Below are 22,527 nucleotides of genomic sequence, written 5' to 3'. Positions count from 1 at the left end.
ATAGCTTTTAAATTTATATTTATTTTTTGTTAACGCTAAAAGTACACTTTATGTTATAGGAAGATAATGAGTTGCGTCATGTACTTGGTGATGAGTTGCGACTACGCTATTTAGGAGATGCAGCTCATCCAGCAGTCAGTAGGGCATGTGGTAAGCACTTTTTTTAATATAATTTGTTATTTCTTTTTCTTGTCATCTTTAGTTTTTGATTTTTTTTTAATTTCTCTTGGTTAATTTTTCCATTGAGAAGTTGTCATATAAAATGTTGTCCTCACCCCACCTCGCCTCACCATCTGCTGTCCAAACACCGCCTACTGGTGTTTCAGCCTCAGCTGCGAAGAACAAGGGAATGGATAATTACAAACAGGGGAAGTATGCTGATGCCATAAAGTGGCTTTCTTGGGCTGTGATTCTTCTTGAGAAGACTTGTGATGGTGCTGCTTCCGTGGAGGTCTTATCTAGCAGGGCTTCATGTTACAAAAAAGTTGGGGAGTATAAAAAGGCTGTGGTAGATTGTACAAAGGTATATAATAATTCTTTTGTGGTGAAGAATTTTTTAAATTCTACTTGCAAGGTTGAAAATTTATATTTAATCAACTCATCTAGTGTAAAGATTATAGCCTGTGAATTAGTTTTAATTGTTTCTTAACATGCTATTGTTAATTTGATGGCTTAAAAGTTACTAAGAGTCATATAGTTTGGAGAGTTGTTTGAAGGATTGATGGGTTCGGTTGCAGTGACAAACATGGATCATGGGAGAACTATAATTTTTTACTTGAATTTTCCTAGATCCTACTAGTTTTTTTAGGTAGATTTCACAATAGCTCTCTAATCCACTTGGTGGATTTCTCAAACTGGAAGGCCTAAAATAATCTGTGTTACATATATTTAAGAATTCTATTGGTGTGAGTTATTGGATAGTGACTGATTTAAGTGATAGCAACCAATATAGCACAATGTCTTACGATTCTGCTTATCATATGGACAATGGATCTCTGTTAATTGAAAATATTAAATTGCAAACTGCAACCAAAAATATCAAATTGCAATCACGAATCATCATGCTTTATTGAGTTGACCTATTTTTTTTATAACACATAGTAGTGGACTTCATGTCTCTACATATTCCCATGTGCCTATTATATTTGATAGCAGTGAAATTTGGTAAGGTCTTTAGAGTACAATTTAAAAAAAAAATAATTATAGTTTGATATGGAGAGACAAACTGTGTGCTATACTTTGATCCCCCAAGCTTGAGGCCTCGAGGAATTTGAATGCGATGACTATTGAGAGGGTAATTTGTGAGCAAATTGGGCCGAGCTAGGACGAGTCTTCTTTGAAAGTTGCGCCGCGCAATGGGCCAATGAGATATTTTGTATTTCGGCTTTGGGCCGAGGTAGGTACCAAGACGGTTGGATGTGTTGCTGGGATTGGGACCTATTTACCTTCTGACCGAGATGATGGCAGGGCAATGGGCCGAGCAAGGTGTAGCTCGGCAGGATACCAACCTGTAGCACGGTCATCACGGCTCGCCCATATTGAGCACGGAGCCGAGGTAACATCAATGGCGAGGGCCGAGCTGTGTATAGCTCAGCAGGGTGGCATTCGATAGATCGACTTTTGATCACACGGTCCGAATGGCAGGGGACCGAGATAAGGCAGTTTGGTCAAGAATGTATAAACCGAGGTAAAGGGTTCAGCCATCTCACTTGGGTTGCAGTGATGAGACTCGTAGGAGGACTCTATTAAGGAGAGTAGAGTCCTACTAGGATTGTGCAAACCATCTCACTTGGTTGGTAGTAAGTAGGGTGTGTGATTCCTAGGAGGACTCTTATAAGGAGAGTTGGAATCCTACTAGGATTGGGCCAGGCCAAGTCTATATAAGCTCATAGCAGGACCTATGGACAGGTATCACAATCACAATTCTTACTCTAGAATACATAAAGCTTATTGTCTATTGTCTAGTTGCTAACTTAGGCATCGGAGGGGTTTCTGGCACACACCCGCCGGTTAGCTCACGTTTGTGTTTTCAGGTGGCAAAGCGACGACGTTTGGAGGAGTGCAAACTTGATCAACAAGATTATACGAGAAGATTACTTCTGTGCTCGTACAATTGGCGCCATCTGTGAGAATTTTCACAAAGAGCAAAACCTCTTGGTCAAGTTTTCCTCTCTAGTTGAAAGTAATGGCGCACAATGAAGACTTACCGCAATCTGCTATTGATGGGCAAACACCGGAAGGGGGTGGGAGGCACGAAGGTTTACCTTCTATCCCACCCATGATGCAATTAGATCCCCAGCGAAAGAATCCGCGGAGAGAAGTGAGAAAAAAACAGGGCTCAAGTCCACACCGCTTTCAAAGCCTTGATAGACAGAGGTGGAAGATGGATCCTCAGGTTCTCGAAGATCGCGTAAGGGAGCAAGACGAAGTAATAAGAAGAATGGCGACTGACATAGAGCCTATGAAGAGCTGAATAAAAGGCAAAGGGGTGGCAATAAAAGAGGGGCGCAAAGGCAACACATACTCTTGCCACTCAAAAGATCACGACAGACAAGTCACACTATCATAAACTGAAAGTAGAAGCCTCAGGTCGGGCGATACACAATCAAAGACTTCCAAGACACGCTACTCCAGGCCTGAGAGAATGAGGACTGAAAGGGCTCGAAGGAGAGAAGACACTCAGGCTCGCGACCCCCACAGAGTCTCCGCACTACAACGATTGGCTCCTAGAACACATAAGAGTGTCGAGGTTGGAATTCCAAAGCCACGCCTTGCCCATGAACCAGCAGACAAAGCGTTAGCAAGGTTACAGAGCTCACTGTTCATTCCGACAATAGAGAACGCACCATTACCCTTAGGCTTCCACCAGCCCAAATTCACTACTTATGAGGGGAAGTCGAACCCCTACATACACTTGAGCCACTTTTACCAGGTTATGGCCGTGTATCGACAAAACGAGGCTCTAATGTGTATCCTGTTTCCTTCCAGCCTTGGTGACCTAGTGTCACGACCCAAACTCGCCCCTATGGATTTAGCACTGTAACCGGCCAGTAACACAAGATTACCGAAGGCCTGCTTAACAGTGATACAGTAAAACAGAGTACAGGGACATGGCGGAAGCCAAAACAGTAAATAAACAATGTCCAATGAGCTGTGACAGTCTGTATGCCAAAAAGACTTTTCATACACATATACATGAACAGTACAGAACAGTATGTACATATATACAATCATTCAGTTCATGGACCTAATCCCTATTAAACAGTCCAATAACAGTCTATACAGTTATACAAAACAGATACAGAGACAGACGAGGAAATTAAAACACCCCTAAGCCATAACTTGATAGGCTCGGAACCTCGCAGTGAGGCACAGTGGTTGGCTTGACAAAACTGGAGCTTACCCCGACACTTCTAACCACGGTCTGGTGCCTGTACACCTACATATATATATGAGCAGTGAACTAAAGCCCAGTAAATAACGTAATGCGTAAAGAGGTTAAGAATGAATGTTCTCACAGTAATGAAAACAGTTCGTTAATTCAGTATATCAGTTATTCAGTCATATGTGGTACATCCATTAGCATAACAGTACAGTAAACAGTAGGTCTTAAAAGACCGAACAGTAAATGATGGCCATCAATCAGTAAACAGTAGTGGTTCCAACAAGGGAACCGACAGAGATCTCTGTAACAGTAACAGTAAACAGTAGTTGCTAAGGATGCCACAATATAGTTCATAATATAGGACATACATTCATTCAATTAAAAGTATCACTTCAGAAAGCAGTACAGTTCAATTATTCAGAAGATAATCATTTTGAACATATCTTTACACAGTTGTTACTCACAGAGTTCCGGGCTACAGTTAAGCTAGAGCGCGTCTCCCAATGCCAACCCTACACAGTTACAGATTGAACACACACTAAGCTACACAGTTGGGAAAGATAATAACTTAATCCCTAATTTGCCTCGGTGTGGTTCTACATGTATATCCTCATTAAGATGCCTTAAACTAGGCTTAATAATGCCTAGGATGAGATGAGGATGCAAAGATGCACTTAGAAAACATTTCTAGAGTTTTCAAAAAAATAGAGGTCTCGCTCGAGCGTAGGATTCCTCGCTCGAGCGGACATGCAAACAAAAGACTCCGCTCGAGCGTAAACTTTCCCGCTCGAGCATACTGAAAAAGTACTAGATGTGTGAAAATCACGCTCGATTGGGCGCTCGATACCCGCTCGAGCGTGTGAAACAAGTCCTCGCTTGAGCGTCGAATGCCCCGCTCGAGCGAACTGCAAAACAGTACAAAGTGCTGGAAGCACGATTTTCTCGCTCGAGCGCCAGTAATCCCGCTCGAGCGGAAGTCTAAATTCTGGAAATTTCAGATTCGAACCTCAAGCTCAAAAACAAGTTTTAATGTACTAAATTCGATCCTTTTGGGCTAATTTTCTGGAAAACACTTCAAAACTCATAATATAACATGTTTCAAAGGTCAATTTGAGAAATCAAAGCCCAAAGGTAGTTCAATTAAATCCAATTTCAAACCAAACTTTCAAGAACATGATAAACATGTACATGCATGAATTTAAACACTTACAAAGCTTCAAATGCTAGCTCAACTGAGCCAATTCTTTTCAAAACAAGATAAATTCATGGTCCTTAGCAAAAATATGAACATGCATATGACAATTTACCATGAAATCAACTCACAACTCAACAATTCAAACATGCATGCTTGAATTAAGCTATAATTCAACATGTTAGAACTAAATTATGACTTAGCTTCTCAATTAGACATGAACCATGCAAGGACTAGCTCGAATTCAACAATGAGAATGTGAAATCCTTACCTAAGTCTTGAATTAGAGGTATGGAGGCTCAATGTTGCAAGTTTTCTACAATATCCTCAAGATTCCAAGCAAATCCCTCAAGAACAAATCAATTCTCTCACTCTCTCTCTCTCTAGATTGGTTTTGTGCTCAAATGAGGCTAAGGAAAAGTTTGTCTAATTGTGTACAAGGCTCAATATGTTGAGGTAGTGGGCCACTAAGGATGACAATATTACAATTAAGTCTAAGTTGTGCAATTTATCAATAATTAACCTAATTTAATCGTACCAAATCACATTTTAACTGAATATGCCATAAAATCACATTAATTCCAATGAACACAAAACATCAATCAATTTCAGATTCGGCCACCGATAAGGCCTTCAATTCGCAATTTAAACACAAAGGCATGAACAGATAATCAAACAGTCAACAGATAAACAATGCATTTTAAACAGATATACTCAATCAATCAGTTTCAGATTTCAGTCAGTCAGTTCAATTACCAATCATAATCAGTCTCAGTTTAGCAGTAATCGGTAGTTAATCGGTAAACAGTGACGAGGGTTGTTATACCTAGGTTTAACGTGGTTTGAAAGGTTGCCAGAAGGTAGCATAGCTTCGTAGGCGTAACTAGCAGAGGCATTTGTGACCAGATTCAGAACAAACACCAAGACACCAATGGAGATTGACTAGCTTCTCTCCATAGATATAGGCGAGAAAGAAACATTGAGGTCTTACAATAACCGGTATTGGGAGACTTTTAATCAGATTGGAGATTGCCCTACAAACCTAGCTATCGCATAGTACAAACGAGGTTTGCTGGCTGGCAATAAGTTGAGGGATTCAATGACAATGACGCCGCCCTTACTATGGAAGCCCTAATGGAAAAAGTGTACCAATACATCCGGGTAGAGGAAGATAGGGCGCGCACTGAGGAAGAGTTCGGTACAACAGCGATACCAGACAAAAAGCCTTTGGCGAGAGTTAACACGGTTGACAAGTAGGACCGACCGCGCAAAAGTCTTTGCCCAACTGAGGGGTAATTAAGAAGTTTGGCCGGAATAACCAAACATTTAACTCTCTTCAGCCGAGATCAGGATCTAAGCTGAAGAACGTTGGCCGGAATAACCAACTTTGAACTCTCTTCAGCCGAGATTAGGATCTAGGGTGAAGAGGTTGGCTGGAATAACCAACACCTCGCTCTAGGTTGGCAGGAATAACCAACTTTGTGCTCTCTTCAGCCGAGATCAGGATCTAGGCTGAAGAAGTTTGGCAGGAATAACCAAACATTTAGCTCTCTTCAGCCGATATGAGGATCTAGGCTGAAGAGTGGTTGACTGGAAAAATCAACACTTTCCTAAGCCGAGATAAGGATTTAGGCTACAGGAAGTTGGCAGGTATGACTAACAAAACTTTTTTGCACCCTTTAGCCGAGATCAGGATCTAGGCTAAAGGCGGTTGGCAGGTATGACCAACAAAACTTTTGCACTCTTTGGCCGGAATGACAGTTACCTCGGCCAAAAAAGGTTGGCGGGATCAGGTAAGGCTAAGCTAATTAATTTGGCTAGACATGCAGTCGGAATGATGCAAAACATTGAAAAAGACAGTAACGGAGCAAAGAGATAGAAATTTTTCATTACAAAAGGTGAGACAGATAGCCCGGTTACACAGAAAGAACGTCTTCTAGTGAGATTGCGAACTTGAAGGATATAAATGTTGAAGGCAAAAATGTGGGGCTGGCTGTTCAAATTTTTAAAGGTACATAACGGTTGTAGCAGGAGAACGAGGATAATGGGGGCACGTCACGTATCCTGGGAATGACGTCGTATCAAACATGCCAGATTAATGGAAGGACGTATTGAGCAACTGACAAGGCTTATTGGGGTCGAACAAGCTGAGAAACCGAACAATTTTTTAGCTCGGCAGAGTAGGGTGTTCTTAGCTCAGCTGGTGGAAAAATAATCCCAATCATGCTACGCAGATGGAATTGAGGGGCAATTCAGAGGGTAATTTGTGAGCAAATTGGGCCGAGCTAGGACGAGTCTTCTTTGGAAGTTGGGCCGCGCAATGGGCCAATGAGATATTTTGTATTTCGGCTTTGGGCCGAGGTAGGTACCAGGATGGTTGGATGTGTTGTTGGGATTGGGACCTATTTGCCTTCTGACCGGGATGATGGCAGGGCGATGGGCCGAGCTAGGTATAGCTCGGCAGGATACCAACCTGTAACATAGTCATCACGGCTCGCCCATATTGAGCACGGAGCCAAGGTAATCAATGGTGAGGATCGAGCTGTGTATAGCTCGGCAGGGTGGCATTCGATAGATCGACTTTTGATCATACGGTCCGAATGGCAGGGGACCGAGATAAGGCAGTTCGGTTAGGAATGTATAAACTGAGGTAAAGGGTTTAGCCATCTCACTTGGGTTGCAGTGATGAGACTCCTAGGAGGACTCTGTTAAGGAGAGTAGAGTCCTACTAGGATTGTGCAAATCATCTCACTTGGTTGGTAGTGAGTAGCGTGTGTGATTCCTAGGAGGACTCTTATAAGGAGAGTTGGAATCCTACTACGATTGGACCAGGCCAAGTCTATAAAAGCTCATAGCAGGACCTATGGACAAGTATCACAATCACAATCACAATTCTTACTCTAGAATACACAGAGCTTATTGTCTATTGTCTAGTTGCTGACTTAGGCATCGGAGGGGTTTTCGGCACACACCCGCCGGTTAGCTCACGTTTGTGTTTTCAGGTGGCAAAGCAACGACGTTTGGAGGAGTGCAAACTTGATCAACAAGATTATACGAGAAGATTACTTCTGTGCTCGTACATATTCCCATGTGCCTGTTATATTTGATAGCAGTGAAATTTGGTAAGGTCTTTAGAGTACAATTAAAAAAAAAATTAATTGTAGTCTGATATGGAGAGGCAAACTGTGTGCTATACTTTGATCCCTAGGCTTGATGCCTTGGGGAATTTGAATGCGATGCCTATCTTCTTCTTTTACTTCTCTTCATTTTTCTTTTAATTTATACAATATCAGGTCCTTCTGAACTTAAAATTAGACATTGTTAACCTTCTCCTACACTTAAAATACTATTTGATAAGCCTAAATCCTACTCTCCTCAGACGTCTTAGCGTAATACCAAAAAAACTAAAAACTCAGCCTAGCTACTGTCCACATATATGGAACACAGTCCCCAACTAGCCATAAAATTCCTACTTTCTTCATAATCTGCCTAATTCTAAATACCCAACTGCAGTCCCAAAAGTATAGCAAGAATTTTCTTGAATTTCCAGTGTTCACTCCCTTCAAAACATGGCCAACTCTTCCTAAATTTATGTTCTTAACAGTAAAGCATCAGCATATATGGTATATTTTAAAGTGATATATATATATATATATATGGTATATTTGAGGGACTAAAGAGTGTAATTTTTAATTGAGTTTTCACATTAATGGCACATATAACTTATTTTAGGGTTGTCTGAATTAAGTTCTTTCTGTTGATGTTGAATTAAAAACTATTTTGGGTTGTCTGAATTGGTTTCGTTCTATAATTGTGTGATTATTGTTGGATTTGTTGAATTGTTGTGTTGTGTTGAACATGTTTTTTGGTTTTTTTCTTTTTTTTTCTCCTGGTACATGGGAGGCAGTAGCATGGGAGGTGGAGTTCTGCTTGTGATAAGACTTACTTGAGTACCCTTGACATCATACTCTCTCAGTTTGTTGGTGTGTGCTTCACTATTCCAGATTATTTACATTCAGTGATTTTTTAAAAATCTGTGGAATTGACTTTGGCATTTGTGTTTTTATGTTATTTAAATTTTTTTGTTATGATATTCTTGTAGTACTGCCATTTACTTTTTGATTAGTTACATTGTCTATCACACTGTCGGGCTATTGGTGTCTTCTAATGTTTGTTAATTTTATGAACTTATTATTTGAATAGGTTTTGATGCGTTATATTAGGACACTTAGCACCTGTAGTTTGGATACTCTGAAAGACTTTAATTATGAAACGGTTTAACCGAGTACATAAATGGTCTTAGGGGAGAGTTGAGCAGAATACTCACATTAGCACAACAAGACATTTTTGTAGTTGACAGGGAGAGTTGAAGAGAAAAGGAGATGGTCTGAGGGGATTCATCAAGCTGTAGAAGCCAAAGAAGGTGTCAAAATTGAGGTATCTCCTAAGGTTTCAATCTTTACAAAGTTTTTCTTTTACATCAAAACTTTCTTTCTTATTGTACTCAAAGCTATATATCCTTACACTTGTTAGGCTCAATTCCTTTAACCCAGCAAAAACCATGATTGATGAATTGATTACAAAAATTCAGTGCTTTTATATTTAATCTAATCATAACAAACTAATCTAACCACGGTTTAATTCTAACAGCCTAACTACTTGAAATAGTTATGCTAGTTCTCTTTATAACACATGAGCATGACTGAAGGTATAGCCCTATCTATTCTGACTTTAGCTGCTCTAGCTGCGGCTGGTACTGCAGCCTTGCTGTGTTGACCTGGCCTGGTTTTGCCGCAGCTGGGGTTGCAGTGGCTAGCTCTGGCTTATGCTCTATTTTGATATAATGTGTACCTGTCACATTTACATGTAGTGAGATTTGTTATTATACTTGTATAATAATTACTGAGAAATATATCATGCATCCATAATCATGTCATATCATCATTGTAAATTTTTTTCCCTACTCAACACAGCAAGTTAATATATATATAATTTAGGTAAAAATAAAGTGAGTGGTGGATTCTCGTCATTCATTGTGTTCATGCCAACAGCTACAAAATTATAATGGATGATTCATGTTTTTCTACTTCAAAATCTTCATTGACAGTGTGCCACAATGTAATTTTGTTTCCCTTTCCTATGCCCTTAGCAACCCAATGCTATTATAACTTTAATATTCGGATCCATCATGATTTTTCTTGACTTTTTATGCTATTATAATTTTATGTCTATAGTTGTTAACTAGGTATTTTAGTTGTGGTTTCACTAATAGATAGCTTTTGCTAGAAAATTGAGTATCTTATCTTATCTATTTCACTAATTGATTTGTGTGCCTTTCTCTTTGCAGCTAGCAGAAGCAGCAAAAGCACAATTTTCACGTGATTACAGTGATAACCTTGTTCTTGTCCGGGCTTATGAGGCCTGGAAAGAAGTTGAAAGAGACGTAGCTAGATATTAATATTGTTGGAAGAATTTTCTTTCTGCTCAATCAATGAAAGATATTGATGCTCTATGAAGGGAGTTCTACTCTTCACTTAAGGAATATGTTTTAAATTTTAATGCTAAGTGGATGTGAATTGGATGATTATATAGATTACAAGCGGATTTTTAATTGAACGAATATATAGTTTGGAATTATTTGTGGATGAAAACTTATAATAGTTGCTAACTTTAATTAAACAGGTTTAGAGTTTGATGATTTATGTAGTTTGTCGAATGTTCATGATTCAGGTGAATTGTTGGTTTGATTGATTATTGTAAATTACAGATTGTATTGAATAGATTGGATAGATTATTATGAATTACAGGTTTATTTTATTGCATGTTGGCGCAAACATTCCTTTTGGCGACCAAAACTTTTTGGACCTAGAATGTCACAATTGGCGACCAAAATTTTTTGTTGTGGAATGTCACAATTGGCGACCAAAATTTTTAGTCGTGGAATGTGATAATTAGCGATCAAACCTTTTGGTCGTGGAATGTGACAATTGGCGAGCAAACTTTTTGGTCGTGGAATGTAATAATTGTTAGAAATGGTTATAAAATTCTGGATAAAACCAGAATTTTTTCCTAAGTTCGGTCTATTTTTTAGGTGGGCCCCGACTGTCGATTTACTCGGGTCAAAGTGGTAACGCGTTCTATGCCGCGTTGTGATTCACGTGGTATATTTGGTTGCTCAAAACCATTACCGAGTGAATGGGAAATTGAAGCCAAAGTGTGCTCCATGGAAATGGAGTTTTGGTGGAAATTCCTTAAGGTTGTAAATTGACTTGTCCCACATTGATTTGGTGGGAAGTTTTGAAAGGGTTTATACGGCTTAGGGTGAGATACTTGGGGTGTGCCCCAAGGGGTACCCAAGTGTTTTAGAGGGAGAGGTTATGGGCAAAATGGGCTAGACCCATTGGACCCAAAAATCACCACACGCGCGCCGCCGTCCGTCCGGTAGGGCGGGCTGGGCTTGGGCGCGGGTGCGTGGTGTGTGGTTTGGTTGGGCTTCTAATCTTTTTGGGCCAAAAACATTTGAATTTAATTTTATTTTTTATTAAAATAAAATCCATAATTCAAATTAAATTGGTTTGGATTTTTTGTTCATCCAAACAGGGCCCTTCCCGGTTTCAAACAGAAATAAACTGTTTTGGAATTAGTGCACACCCAAACAGGGCCCTTCCCGTAATTGCTATCTGTTTGAATTGTTGAATCTGTTTGAAATTCAAAACCCAACAGGTATCATACCTGTTCAATTCAAAACCAAGAGCCACATACCTGTTCAATTCAAAACCAAGGGCCACCTTCACATCTATAAATAGGACCACCCTCATTTGATATTTTGCATTCAGAAATTTCGTATTTCACCTCTGTTAATTCTATTCTTTATCTTGCTGCATTTTATTTCCGCAAGAAAGAGTGTAAACACTTAGTGTGTTCGTAAGGCAAACAATTAGTAGTGCTGCTATTGTTTGTGGTAGATCATTTCATCCTGGGAGATAGACGTCCAAATTCTGAAAGCACCGTGGAGAGGATGAATCTGTCTTAAGGACACAGTGTCAAACACTGGACTTGATCAGAAAAATAATTCGAATAAATTAAATCAAGTAAGTTATTTAATATACTTTCAGTGTTGTTTTTATTTGTTTATTTATTCAGATTTTAATTTTGTTTTTGTAACAAAATAAAATCTGTTTTTTATTTATATATTTTTATTTCAAGTTTGATTTTTGTAATCAAACATATTCTCTCCTTTTCTTTATTTCTTTATACTCTGGTTGTTGTTTAGTACACAACAGAATTTAATTAATTTAAATATAGTGAAGATTGCCTAACAATAATTGGCAACCAAAATTTTTAGTCGTGGAATGTGGCAATTCGCGACTAACATGTTTGGTCGGGAATATGTTACTTTTCGCGACTAAAGTGTTTTAGCGACTAAATGGATTAGTCGCAGTAATGATATATTTAGCGATCAAAAATTTAGTCGGCAAATTTAACTTTTTCCCGACTAACAAAAGTTTTGGTTGCTAATTACTTTTGCTGACCCTCAATTGGCGACCAAGGTGGCAACCAAAAAAATTGGTCGCGAATAGCTTTTGCTGACTAAAAATTGACTTTATTGGACCAAATTTTCAGTCGCCAAAAATGTGATTTCTTGTAGTGAATATTGCCGACCAATCTTTTTGGTCGTGGAATGTATTGCCGACCAAATTTTTTGGTCGCGGAATGTGACAATTGGCGACCAAATTAGTTGGTCATGGAAATGGGCGACAATTACTGACCAAACTATTTGGTCATTGAATGTGCGAATTGGCGACTAACATGTTTGGTCGGGAAAATATGACTGTTCGCGACTAAAGTGTTTTAGCTACTAAATGGATTAGTCGCAGTAATTATATATTTAGCGACCAAAAATTTAGTCGGCAAATATACCTTTTTCGCGACTAAAATTTTTTTTAGTCGCTAATTACTTTCCGCGACCCTCAATTGGCGACCAAAGTGGCAACTAAAAAAATTAGTCGCGGATAACTTTTGTCGACTAAAAAATGGACTTTTGCCAACCAAATTTTTTGTCGGCAAAAGTGCGAATTCTAGTAGTTTCTAACTAGTTTCACATATCGTGCCAATTTTAACCTCCCACATATTATTATATAATTATTTCTACCCAATAAATTAATAATAAGCAACTTTTATTTCTTAATATTGTCACCCTTTTGCTAATAGATAAATAAATGATTGAAGGCAACTTATTAGCTAACTGGGGGGACTTTCTCACTTGTTAGAGTCCTTGTCCCCTTTTTCATATGCCTATATTAATATAGATCTAATTAAGGGAAATAGAATGAAAAAAAAAAAGGAAGGAAAAAAAAGTGGCCTATGCTAGCTTTTTTTTTTTTTTAAGATTAGAAAAATAAAAATAAAAAGAAAATGAATAGAGATTTGTAATAATAATGAAAATAATAATTTATCCGTTTACCATAAAAAAGATAAAAGTTGATGAATAAGTATATGGGTCTTTTTACTTTTATTTCATTTCTTTTTTGGAAAATAAATATTACAATATGTTAAAAATATGGGTATTTACTAATAAATTCCTCTTCATTTACTTATATTTCACTTAGTGTAAATTATTTTCTTATATTTTAATAAGTCTTATAAGTGACATAATTACCAAACTATCTCTAATAATAATATTCATATTAACAATGTGTCGATGTCAAAATTCATACGTCAATGTAAACATTCACACTGTAAAATATAAATATTCACATCACTAAATTGCTAAGCGTTCAAAAAAATATTTATAAGTTCAAATTGTCCATAAAATTGTTGGACAATCTTCACTGTAATTAATTAATTCAGTTTGTGTACTTAACAACAAACAAAATATAAAAGAAATAAAGGAAATGAGAGAATTTGTTTGATTACAAAAATCAAACTCGAAATAAAAATAAATAAATAAAAACACATCTTATTTTGTTACAAAAACAAAATTAAAATCTGATTTAAATAAATAATAATAACACTGAAAATAAATTAAATAACTTACTTGATTTAATTTCTTTGAATTATAATTTGATCAAGTCCAGTGTCTGGCACTGTGTCCTTAAGACAGATTCGTCCTCTCCATGGTGCTTTCAGAATTTGGACGTCTACCCCCCAGGATAAAATGATCTACTACAAACAATAGCAGCACTACAAATTGTTTGCCTAACGAACACACTAAGTGTTTATACTCTCTCTGACAAGAAAATAATGCAGCAAAATGAAGAGGATGTTTGCAGAATTATGAAGGACGAAAATTAGAGTTACAAAATCTAAATGAGGGCTGTCCTATTTATAGATGTAATGGTGGCTGAAGGTTTTGAATTGAATAGGTATGAAACCTGTTGGTTTTGAATTCAAACAGATTTGAATCTGTTGGATTACAATTCAAACTGATAACAAAAATTGGAAGGGCCCTGTTTGGGTGTACAGTAAATCCGGACCAATTTAATTCCGGGAAGGGCCATGTTTGGATGTACAGTAAAGCCAAACTAGTTTAATTTTGAATTCTGGATTTTATTTTACTAAAAATAAAATTAAATTCAAATATTTTTGGCCCAAAAAGATTAATATTGGGCCGAACAAGCCCAACCCAACCACACACCACGCACCCGCGCCCAAGCCCAGCCCACCTAGACGGACAGTGGCGCCGGCGCACGCGCACGTGCACGTGTGTGGTTTTTGGGTCCAATGGGTCTAGCCCATTTTGCCCATAACCTCTCCCTCTAAAACACTTGGGTACCCCTTGGGGCACACCCTAAGTACCAAACCCAAGCCTTATAAACCCATTCAAAACTTCCCATCAAATCAATATGGGACAAGCCATTTTACAACCTTAAGGAATTTCTACCAAAACTCCATTTCCATGGAGCACACTTTGGCTTCAATTTCCCATTCACTCGGTAATGGTTTTGAGCAACCAAATATACCACGTGAATCATAATGCGGCATAGAATGCGTTACCACTTTGACCCGTGAAAATCGACGCACGGGGCCCATCTAAAAAATAGACCGAACTTAGGATAAAATTCTGGTTTTACCCAGAATTTATAACCATTTCCAACAATCCCCCACATGAATGGAATTTGATGACAACAGAAATGCAACAATATGCAGATTTATCGAAAGAGTATAAGTTGAAAATATCTTGCATCAGGATAGGTAGTTTTCGGCCTTGAACCTTCCCTAGTGATAACCTATCGGACTTACTAGCTAACCAATGGGCGCGATGCCTTGAATTGTTCAGCCGTTTGTGTAAGCCAAGACTATAGATTTCACACCAAATATCTTCTAACACATCGTGGTTCTCACTGTTGTGTTTATTTTGGCCTTGAACGCTCTTGGTTTTCATGAATGTTCCTAGAGAATTTAGCCTTTTCATTCTCATAGAACCGGCCCCAGTTCAACACTCATATAGGTGATTCTTATTGTGAGTATCTCCTTATACTCGTCTTGATTTTATGCCTTAATCAAGATATAAGTAATCATTAAAAGCAAAGCTTATCTTTATGCCCCTGCATACAACATATGTTGCAGATATCACTCTCACCATAGGAATGGGTAGGAACTTAATCCTTTGGTGATTTCTGGCGAGCCATACATAACTTAGTTATCCCTTTGAACTTAGTTCTTGGGATCTCCAGTCATATAAGTAGGGTTACCATTATGACGACTTTTATGTAATAGGCTTTAATCCCATCCCCTTCGATGAACTATACACTAGCACTTTTGTCAAACCTTTTGTTAACGGATCCGCAATATTCTCTTTAGATTTTATATATTCTATTGAGATTATTCCGTTTGACAACAATTGCCTTACGATATTATGTCGACGACGAATATGTCATGACTTACCGTTATACATATGATTCTGTGCCCTGCCTATTGCAAATTGACTATCACAATGAATGCAAATAGCTGGCACAGGTTTTGGCCACATTGGAATGTCTTCTAAGAAATGACGAAGCCATTCTGCTTCTTCTCCTGCTTTGTCTAAAGCAATAAACTCGGATTCCATTGTGGATCGTGCGATGCAAGTTTGTTTCGTGGATTTCCAAGAAACAGCAACGCCTCCTAGAGTAAAGACATATCTACTAGTGGATTTTGAATCTTTAGTATCCGATATCCAATTGGCATCACAATAACCTTTAAGTACTGCTGGATATCGAGTAAAGTTCAAACCATGATCACGGGTGAATCTTAGATATCTAAGAACCCGAATGATCGCTTTCCAATGGTCTTCTCTGGGGTTACTAGTGTACCTACTCAATTTACTGATAGCATAAGCCATATCAGGACGAGTACAATTCATTAGGTACATTAGGCTTCTAATAATTTGGGAGTATTTTAACTGAGACACTGCATCACCTTTATTTTTTTGATAAATAAAAATTGACGTCTACAGGTGTTCTAGCTAAATTCATATCATCATTGATAAATTTATCAAGAATTTTCTCAATATAATGTGATTGAGATAATGCATATCTGTCAAATATTTTAGTAATTTTCATTCCTAATATAACATCTGTGACCCCCATATCTTTCATTTCAAATTTTTTGTTAAGTATTTGCTTAGTTGATTTGATCATGTTTTAACTGCTTCCAATGATAAGCATGTCATCCACATAAAAACAAACTATGACATATCCTTGGTCAGTGTTTTTAACATAGATGCATTTGTCACATTCGTTTATCTTAAACCTATTAGTAAGCATTGCATGATCAAAACATTTCATGCTATTGCTTAGGTGCTTGTTTTAATCCATAAAGAGACTTCACAAGCCGACAAACTTTCTTTTCTTGCCCCGACACTACAAACCCTTCGGGTTGCTCCATATAGATCTCTTCATTTAGATCACCGTTTAAGAAAGTTGTCTTAACATCCATTTGATGTATTTCTAAATTAAACAGCGCTGCTATAGAAATAAGCATGCGAATGGAAGTTATTCTTGTCATAGGGGAATATGTGTCAAAATAGTCCAGACCTTCCTTTTGTCTATAACCTTTAACTACAAGTCTTGCTTTATACTTGTCAATTGAACCATCTGCTTTTATTTTTCTCTTGAATATCCATTTATATCCAAGAGGTTTAGAACCTGGTGGAAGGTCCACCAATTCCCAAGTATGATTTTGCATAATGGATTCTTAACAACCTCTTTCTACAAAGGTGCTTCAGGACCTGTCATTGTTGCCTTAAAGCTTTGAGGTTCAGTGTCTAACAGGTATGTCAGAAAATCTGGACCAAAGGATTTTGATGTTCTCGCTCTCTTATTTCGTCTTGGTTCATCATTAGTTAAATCCTGTTGCTTGAGACCATTACTAGTCTCTTGTGTTTTGATTGTCATTAGTCTCTTGACTTTGTGTACAATCATAAGTTCTTTTCTGTGAACTTAATTCCTGTCCTTTCTTGTAAGGAAAGACATGTTCAAAAAACACAACATTCCTTGACTCTATAATAGTGTTCACATCTATATCAGGTATTTCTGATTTATAAGTCAGAAATCGATATGCACTACTATTCTGAGCATAACCAATAAACACACAATCTACTGTTTTTGGTCCAATTTTAGTCTTTTTAGGAACAGGAACTTCAACTTTTGCCAAACACCCCCACACTTTTAAGTATTGGTAGGAAGGCGGTCGACCTTTCCACAATTCATAAGGAGTGCTGTTTGTTTTCTTGTGGGGTATTCTGTTAAGAACATAATTAACAGACAATATTGCTTCCCCCCACAAGTTCTGTGGTAAGCCTGAACTTAGTAATATAGCATTCATCATTTCTTTTAGGGTTATATTATTCCTTTCAGCAATTCCATTTTGCTGTGGAGAATAAGGGGCTGTAGTTTGGTGAATAATGTCATGTTGTGCACAAAATTCATCTAATGGTGCATCATATTCACCACCCCTATTACTTCTAATATAAATCAATGAATTTCAAAACAAATTCAGGAAAAAACCAAAATAATTATAACTACTCAAGTCAGAATTAATGTTTTGACAAAATCATATCCTCATAAAAAATTTGCCTAAGAATCAAACAATTCAAAAACCCATTTCATTGTATACATTCTTGCAACTCAATAACAAATAAATGTCACTGTCATAAAAATATTTGTGACAGAAGAAAATTAAATTATGGGGGATTTGGTCATAACCCCCTCACTATCTAATTTCTCTTTCAAAAAGACAAGAATTATATAAGTACTTTCAAAACCCCCTGATATTTTAAAACTTGTTTCTTTTACTATATTACCCTCATATCTATCAGCTCTCCTATTAAGACATTTTCACTATATATTTCAGAGTAAAATTTTACTCTGTATAAAAGTAAAATTTTACTATGAATAAGAGTAAAATTTTACACTCTGAAACTAAAAGTAAAATTTTACTCTGAAAAATAAGTAAACTGTAAGACCCTGAAGCTAAAAGTAAAATTTTACTGTACATCATTCTCTCTACATTTTCACTATGTATTTCAGAGTAAAATTTTACTCTGTATGAAAGTAAAATTTTACTCTGAATGAGAGTAAAATTTTACACTCTGAAACTAAAAGTAAAATTTTACTCTGAAAAATAAGTAAACTGTAAGACTCTGAAACTAAAAGTAAAATTTTACTCTATATAAAAGTAAAATTTTACTCTGGTTTTGTCAAATGAAAAAAACTGAGCAATAGAACCAGAGTAAAATTTTACTCTGGTTCTATCAAATGAAATTTGATGTTTACTCTGAAAAATCGATGGAACTTTGAGCTTTGAGCTTTGAATCAGGCCTATAATCCTTGAATCAATCGATGTTTACTTTGAAAAACATTGAATCATGCCTATAATCCTTGAATCAGGCCTATAATCTGAAAATTTTAGAGAAATTTCAATTTTTCATATCCCGGTTCTTCAGATTTTTCAGATTTTTCAGATTTTTAAAACTTTGAGCTTTCAAAAATCTATATATTCGAATTCAAATCTCAAAACACACAAACACACACATATATATAGATATATATATATATATATTCGAATTCAAATCTCAAAACACATATATATTCGAATTCAAATCTCAAAACACACAAACACACACATATATATAGATATATATATATATATATGTATCAGCGCGATTTGCAAGTTCTCCATAGCTCCGGCCATGGAGGAAGCTAGGATTAGAAGAGAGAGACGAGATAGAAGATGAACAGTTAAAGGAGAGTTGAAGGAGGAGAGTTGAGAAGATGCAGAGAGAGATCGTCGGAGCTTAGGAATGACACAGCTCCAGCCATGAAGGAAGCTAGGGTTAGAAGTGAGAGACGAGAGAGAAGATAAATTTTGTATTTGGATTGTGTATATGTGAGGGTATAATAGTCTGATAAAATATTTAAATAATAAATTTTGTCCTTTATGCAAGATTTTATAATTATGAGGGGGTTTAGAAAGTATAATTTTTTTCTTAATCCTTCTAACAATGAAAGGAAGGTAAAGGGGGTTTATAGGGAAATTTTCCTTAAATTATCTCAACTAATGCAAGAGATACACCCCCATATTAATAAAATGGTTCATGGTTTAACAAATTCTATTACGCAAGTAAAATAATTATTAATGACATCTCATGTCACATAATTCAAAATAAACTAAAAATCAACATAAAAGATTTCTTAAATTTACTTTACAATTAAATGGAACGATATAACTACATACATTTTCATGTTTAAATTTCTTTGGTGTTTAAACACCCATTCAAAATTGATTGGAAAAACTCAAATTAATCAAGATATCAATTTAACATTCCAAATCACATGAAATTTTTGTTAAGAAATAACTTGAATTGACATCATACATGCATATCAAACGTATCAACTAAAAATAATGAATTAACAAAATAAATTAATCATGCATGATCCCAAAATTTGCATCATGAAATAAAAAGATTCTCAACTCGTAAATAAAATTCAATGCGTTTTGAATTTTAAACTCCAAAATGACAAAACATACCTTCATTTAATAAGTTTGATTTGTACATAAATAAACTAATTAAATATGCATGCAAAAGTCGTTGTGAATATATATATATATATATATTATTCCGACTCATATGCAGAAACTATTCACGACTACAGATCCACACACAGAAATGTAAAAATGATTCAAAAAACCAATAAAGAAACTAACCTTGCCACAAAGGTTTCTTCGTAATAAAAATGAAATTTGTTTGTAAATTAATATTTTAGTCCAGAAACAAATTCTCCCATGTACTACGATAAAGTCAAAAGAACTATGATAAATTAACAAAATTAATTTTCTGGTTACTAAAATCAAAAATAAATTATAACATAAAATAATTTTATTTTCCTTGTTATTTAAACTAGTAAAATAAAATACCAAAATAGTATCTGATTACAAAAAATCAGAAAAACAAACCACAAATTAATTTTCTAGTTACTAAAACTAGAAAATAAATTATAACACAAAATTATTTTATTTTTCTTGTTATTTAAACTAGAAAATACTGTAATTTTATTTTCCTTGTTACTGAAACTAGAAAATAAAATAACACAAAACTATCTGATTACAAAAATCAGAAAAAACACAAAATAATTTTCTAGTTACCAAAACCAGAAAATAAATTAAAACACAAAATAATTTTATTTTCCTTGTTACTAAAACTAGAAAAATAAAATACCAAAATAATTTTCTGTAACACCAAATAATATTCTGCAATTGTTAATGACACCAGTATATTACTACTAGTTGTCAAAGAAAAGAGACAGCATATTACTACTATCTGTCAAATAGCATAAATCACTATTGGTTTTTCCAACCAGAATATTACTTTGAAAACACAGAAAATTAAATACAATGAAGATACCAAAAACAAAATACGATTCTGTCTTAAGATTGTTGGACAATCTTCACTGTAATTAATTAATTCAGTTTGTGTACTTAACAATAAACAAAATATAAAAGAAATAAAGGAAATGAGAGAATTTGTTTGATTACAAAAATCAAACTCGAAATAAAAATAAATAAATAAAAACAGATTTTATTTTGTTACAAAAACAAAATTAAAATTTGATTTAAATAAATAATAATAACACTAAAAATAAATTAAATAACTTACTTGATTTAATTTCTTCGAATTATAATTTGATCAAGTCCAGTGTTTGACACTGTGTCCTTAAGACAGATTCGTCCTCTCCATGGTGCTTTCAGAATTTGAACGTCTATCTCCCAAGATAAAATGATCTACTACAAACAATAGCAGCACTACAAATTGTTTACCTAACGAACACACTAAGTGTTTATACTCTTTTTGACAAGAAAATAATGCAGCAAAATGAAGAGGATGTTTGCAGAATTATGAAGGACGAAAATTAGAGTTACAAAATCCAAATGAGGGCTGTCCTATTTATAGATGTAATGGTAGCTGTAGATTTTGAATTGAATAGGTATGAAACTTATTGGTTTTGAATTCAAACAGATTGAATCTGTTTGATTACAATTCAAACAGATAACAAAAATGGGAAGGGCCCTGTTTGGGTGTACAGTAAATCCGGACCAGTTTAATTCCGGGAAGGGCCATGTTTGGATGTACAGTAAAACCAAACCAGTTTAATTTTGAATTTTGAATTTTATTTTACTAAAAATAAAATTAAATTCAAATGTTTTTGGCCCAAAAAAATTAATATTGGGCCGAACAAGCCTAACCCAACCACACACCACGCACCCGCGCCCAAGCCCAAGCCGTCCAGACGGACAGCGACGGCGGCGCATGCACGCGTGTGTGGTTTTTGGGTCCAATGGGTCTAGCCCATTTTGCCCATAACCTCTCCCTCTAAAACACTTGAGTACCCCTTGGGGCACACCCTAAGTACCAAACCCAAGCTTTATAAACCCATTCAAAACTTCCCACTAAATCAATGTGGGACAAGCCATTTTACAACCTTAAGGAATTTCCACCAAAACTCCATTTCCATGGAGCACACTTTGGCTTCAATTTCCCATTCACTCGGTAATGGTTTTGAGCAACCAAATATACCACGTGAATCATAGCGCAGCATAGAATGCGTTACCACTTTGACCCGTGAAAATCGACGCACGCGGCCCACCTAAAAAATAGACCGAACTTAAGATAAAATTCTAATTTTACCCAGAATTTGTAACCATTTCCAACAAAAATATCTTAAATATGATAATTATGATTTATTGAATCAAATATTTAACTAATAGACTTAAGAAAATAATTTCCTAGTAAATCACCCTTAAAAATAAGACTTGCAAATGAAGACAATTGTAGGATAGTTAACAAAAGCATATTTGGGATTACCTTTGTGCTTATGAGTGGCGTGGAATTACACAAATGTAGAACAAGTTGAAAGAGCCAGAGTAATGCTAGAATGATAAGTAGAAATAGAGAGTTTTTAAAATATTTTTTTTAAAAAAGTTTTCTTAAAGTAGAATATTCCATAATTTGACAAACAAAAAATATGATGATTGTTACTTTCTCTTCTCTTTTTGGACTAGTCTTCCTCTTAATAACCTCTCCTTTATTCTTTTCTTTCTTTTTTTCTCTTTTCTTTTCAACTTTGATATAGGCTTATTTTAAAAAGTGAGTTAAAGGCAGATTTTTAAATTTTTTTTTTTGTTTTTTTTTTGTTTTTGTTTTTTTGTAAAAACATGTAAAAAATAAAAGAGATTATATGACAAAAAAAACTAAAAAAATGACATTTAGCCGAACTGCCAAAACAAGCCATAAAATGACTTATTTCAATACAGAAGAGTCATCCAATGAAGTCACTTTAAGCATGTGCAATAAATTAGAGGCATATGTAGCCATTTTCTAATACTATATAAATTAATATATTTTATTAAAAAATTATTATTTGTTGATGTAATACTTATATTACATTATTGAAGTGGGTAATGTTTTATA

At 35.7% G+C, this 22,527-nt stretch overlaps 1 long non-coding RNA gene across 1 annotated transcript; it reads left to right on the top strand.

Moving 5' to 3' along the window:
• The first annotated feature begins 247 nt into the window (after positions 1-247).
• On the top strand, positions 248-10,187 carry LOC145819525 (uncharacterized). The gene is made up of 3 exons (XR_014360278.1): positions 248-523; positions 8,781-9,014; positions 9,925-10,187. It is a non-coding gene; the product is annotated as an uncharacterized LOC145819525 (long non-coding RNA).
• Positions 10,188-22,527: the final 12,340 nt, after the last annotated feature.

This window comes from Camellia sinensis, chromosome 2 (genome assembly GCF_055761805.1).
Source record: "Camellia sinensis isolate YWXY chromosome 2, ASM5576180v1, whole genome shotgun sequence".
Taxonomy (NCBI): domain Eukaryota; kingdom Viridiplantae; phylum Streptophyta; class Magnoliopsida; order Ericales; family Theaceae; genus Camellia; species Camellia sinensis.
This window is presented reverse-complemented; position numbering and strand designations above follow the sequence as displayed.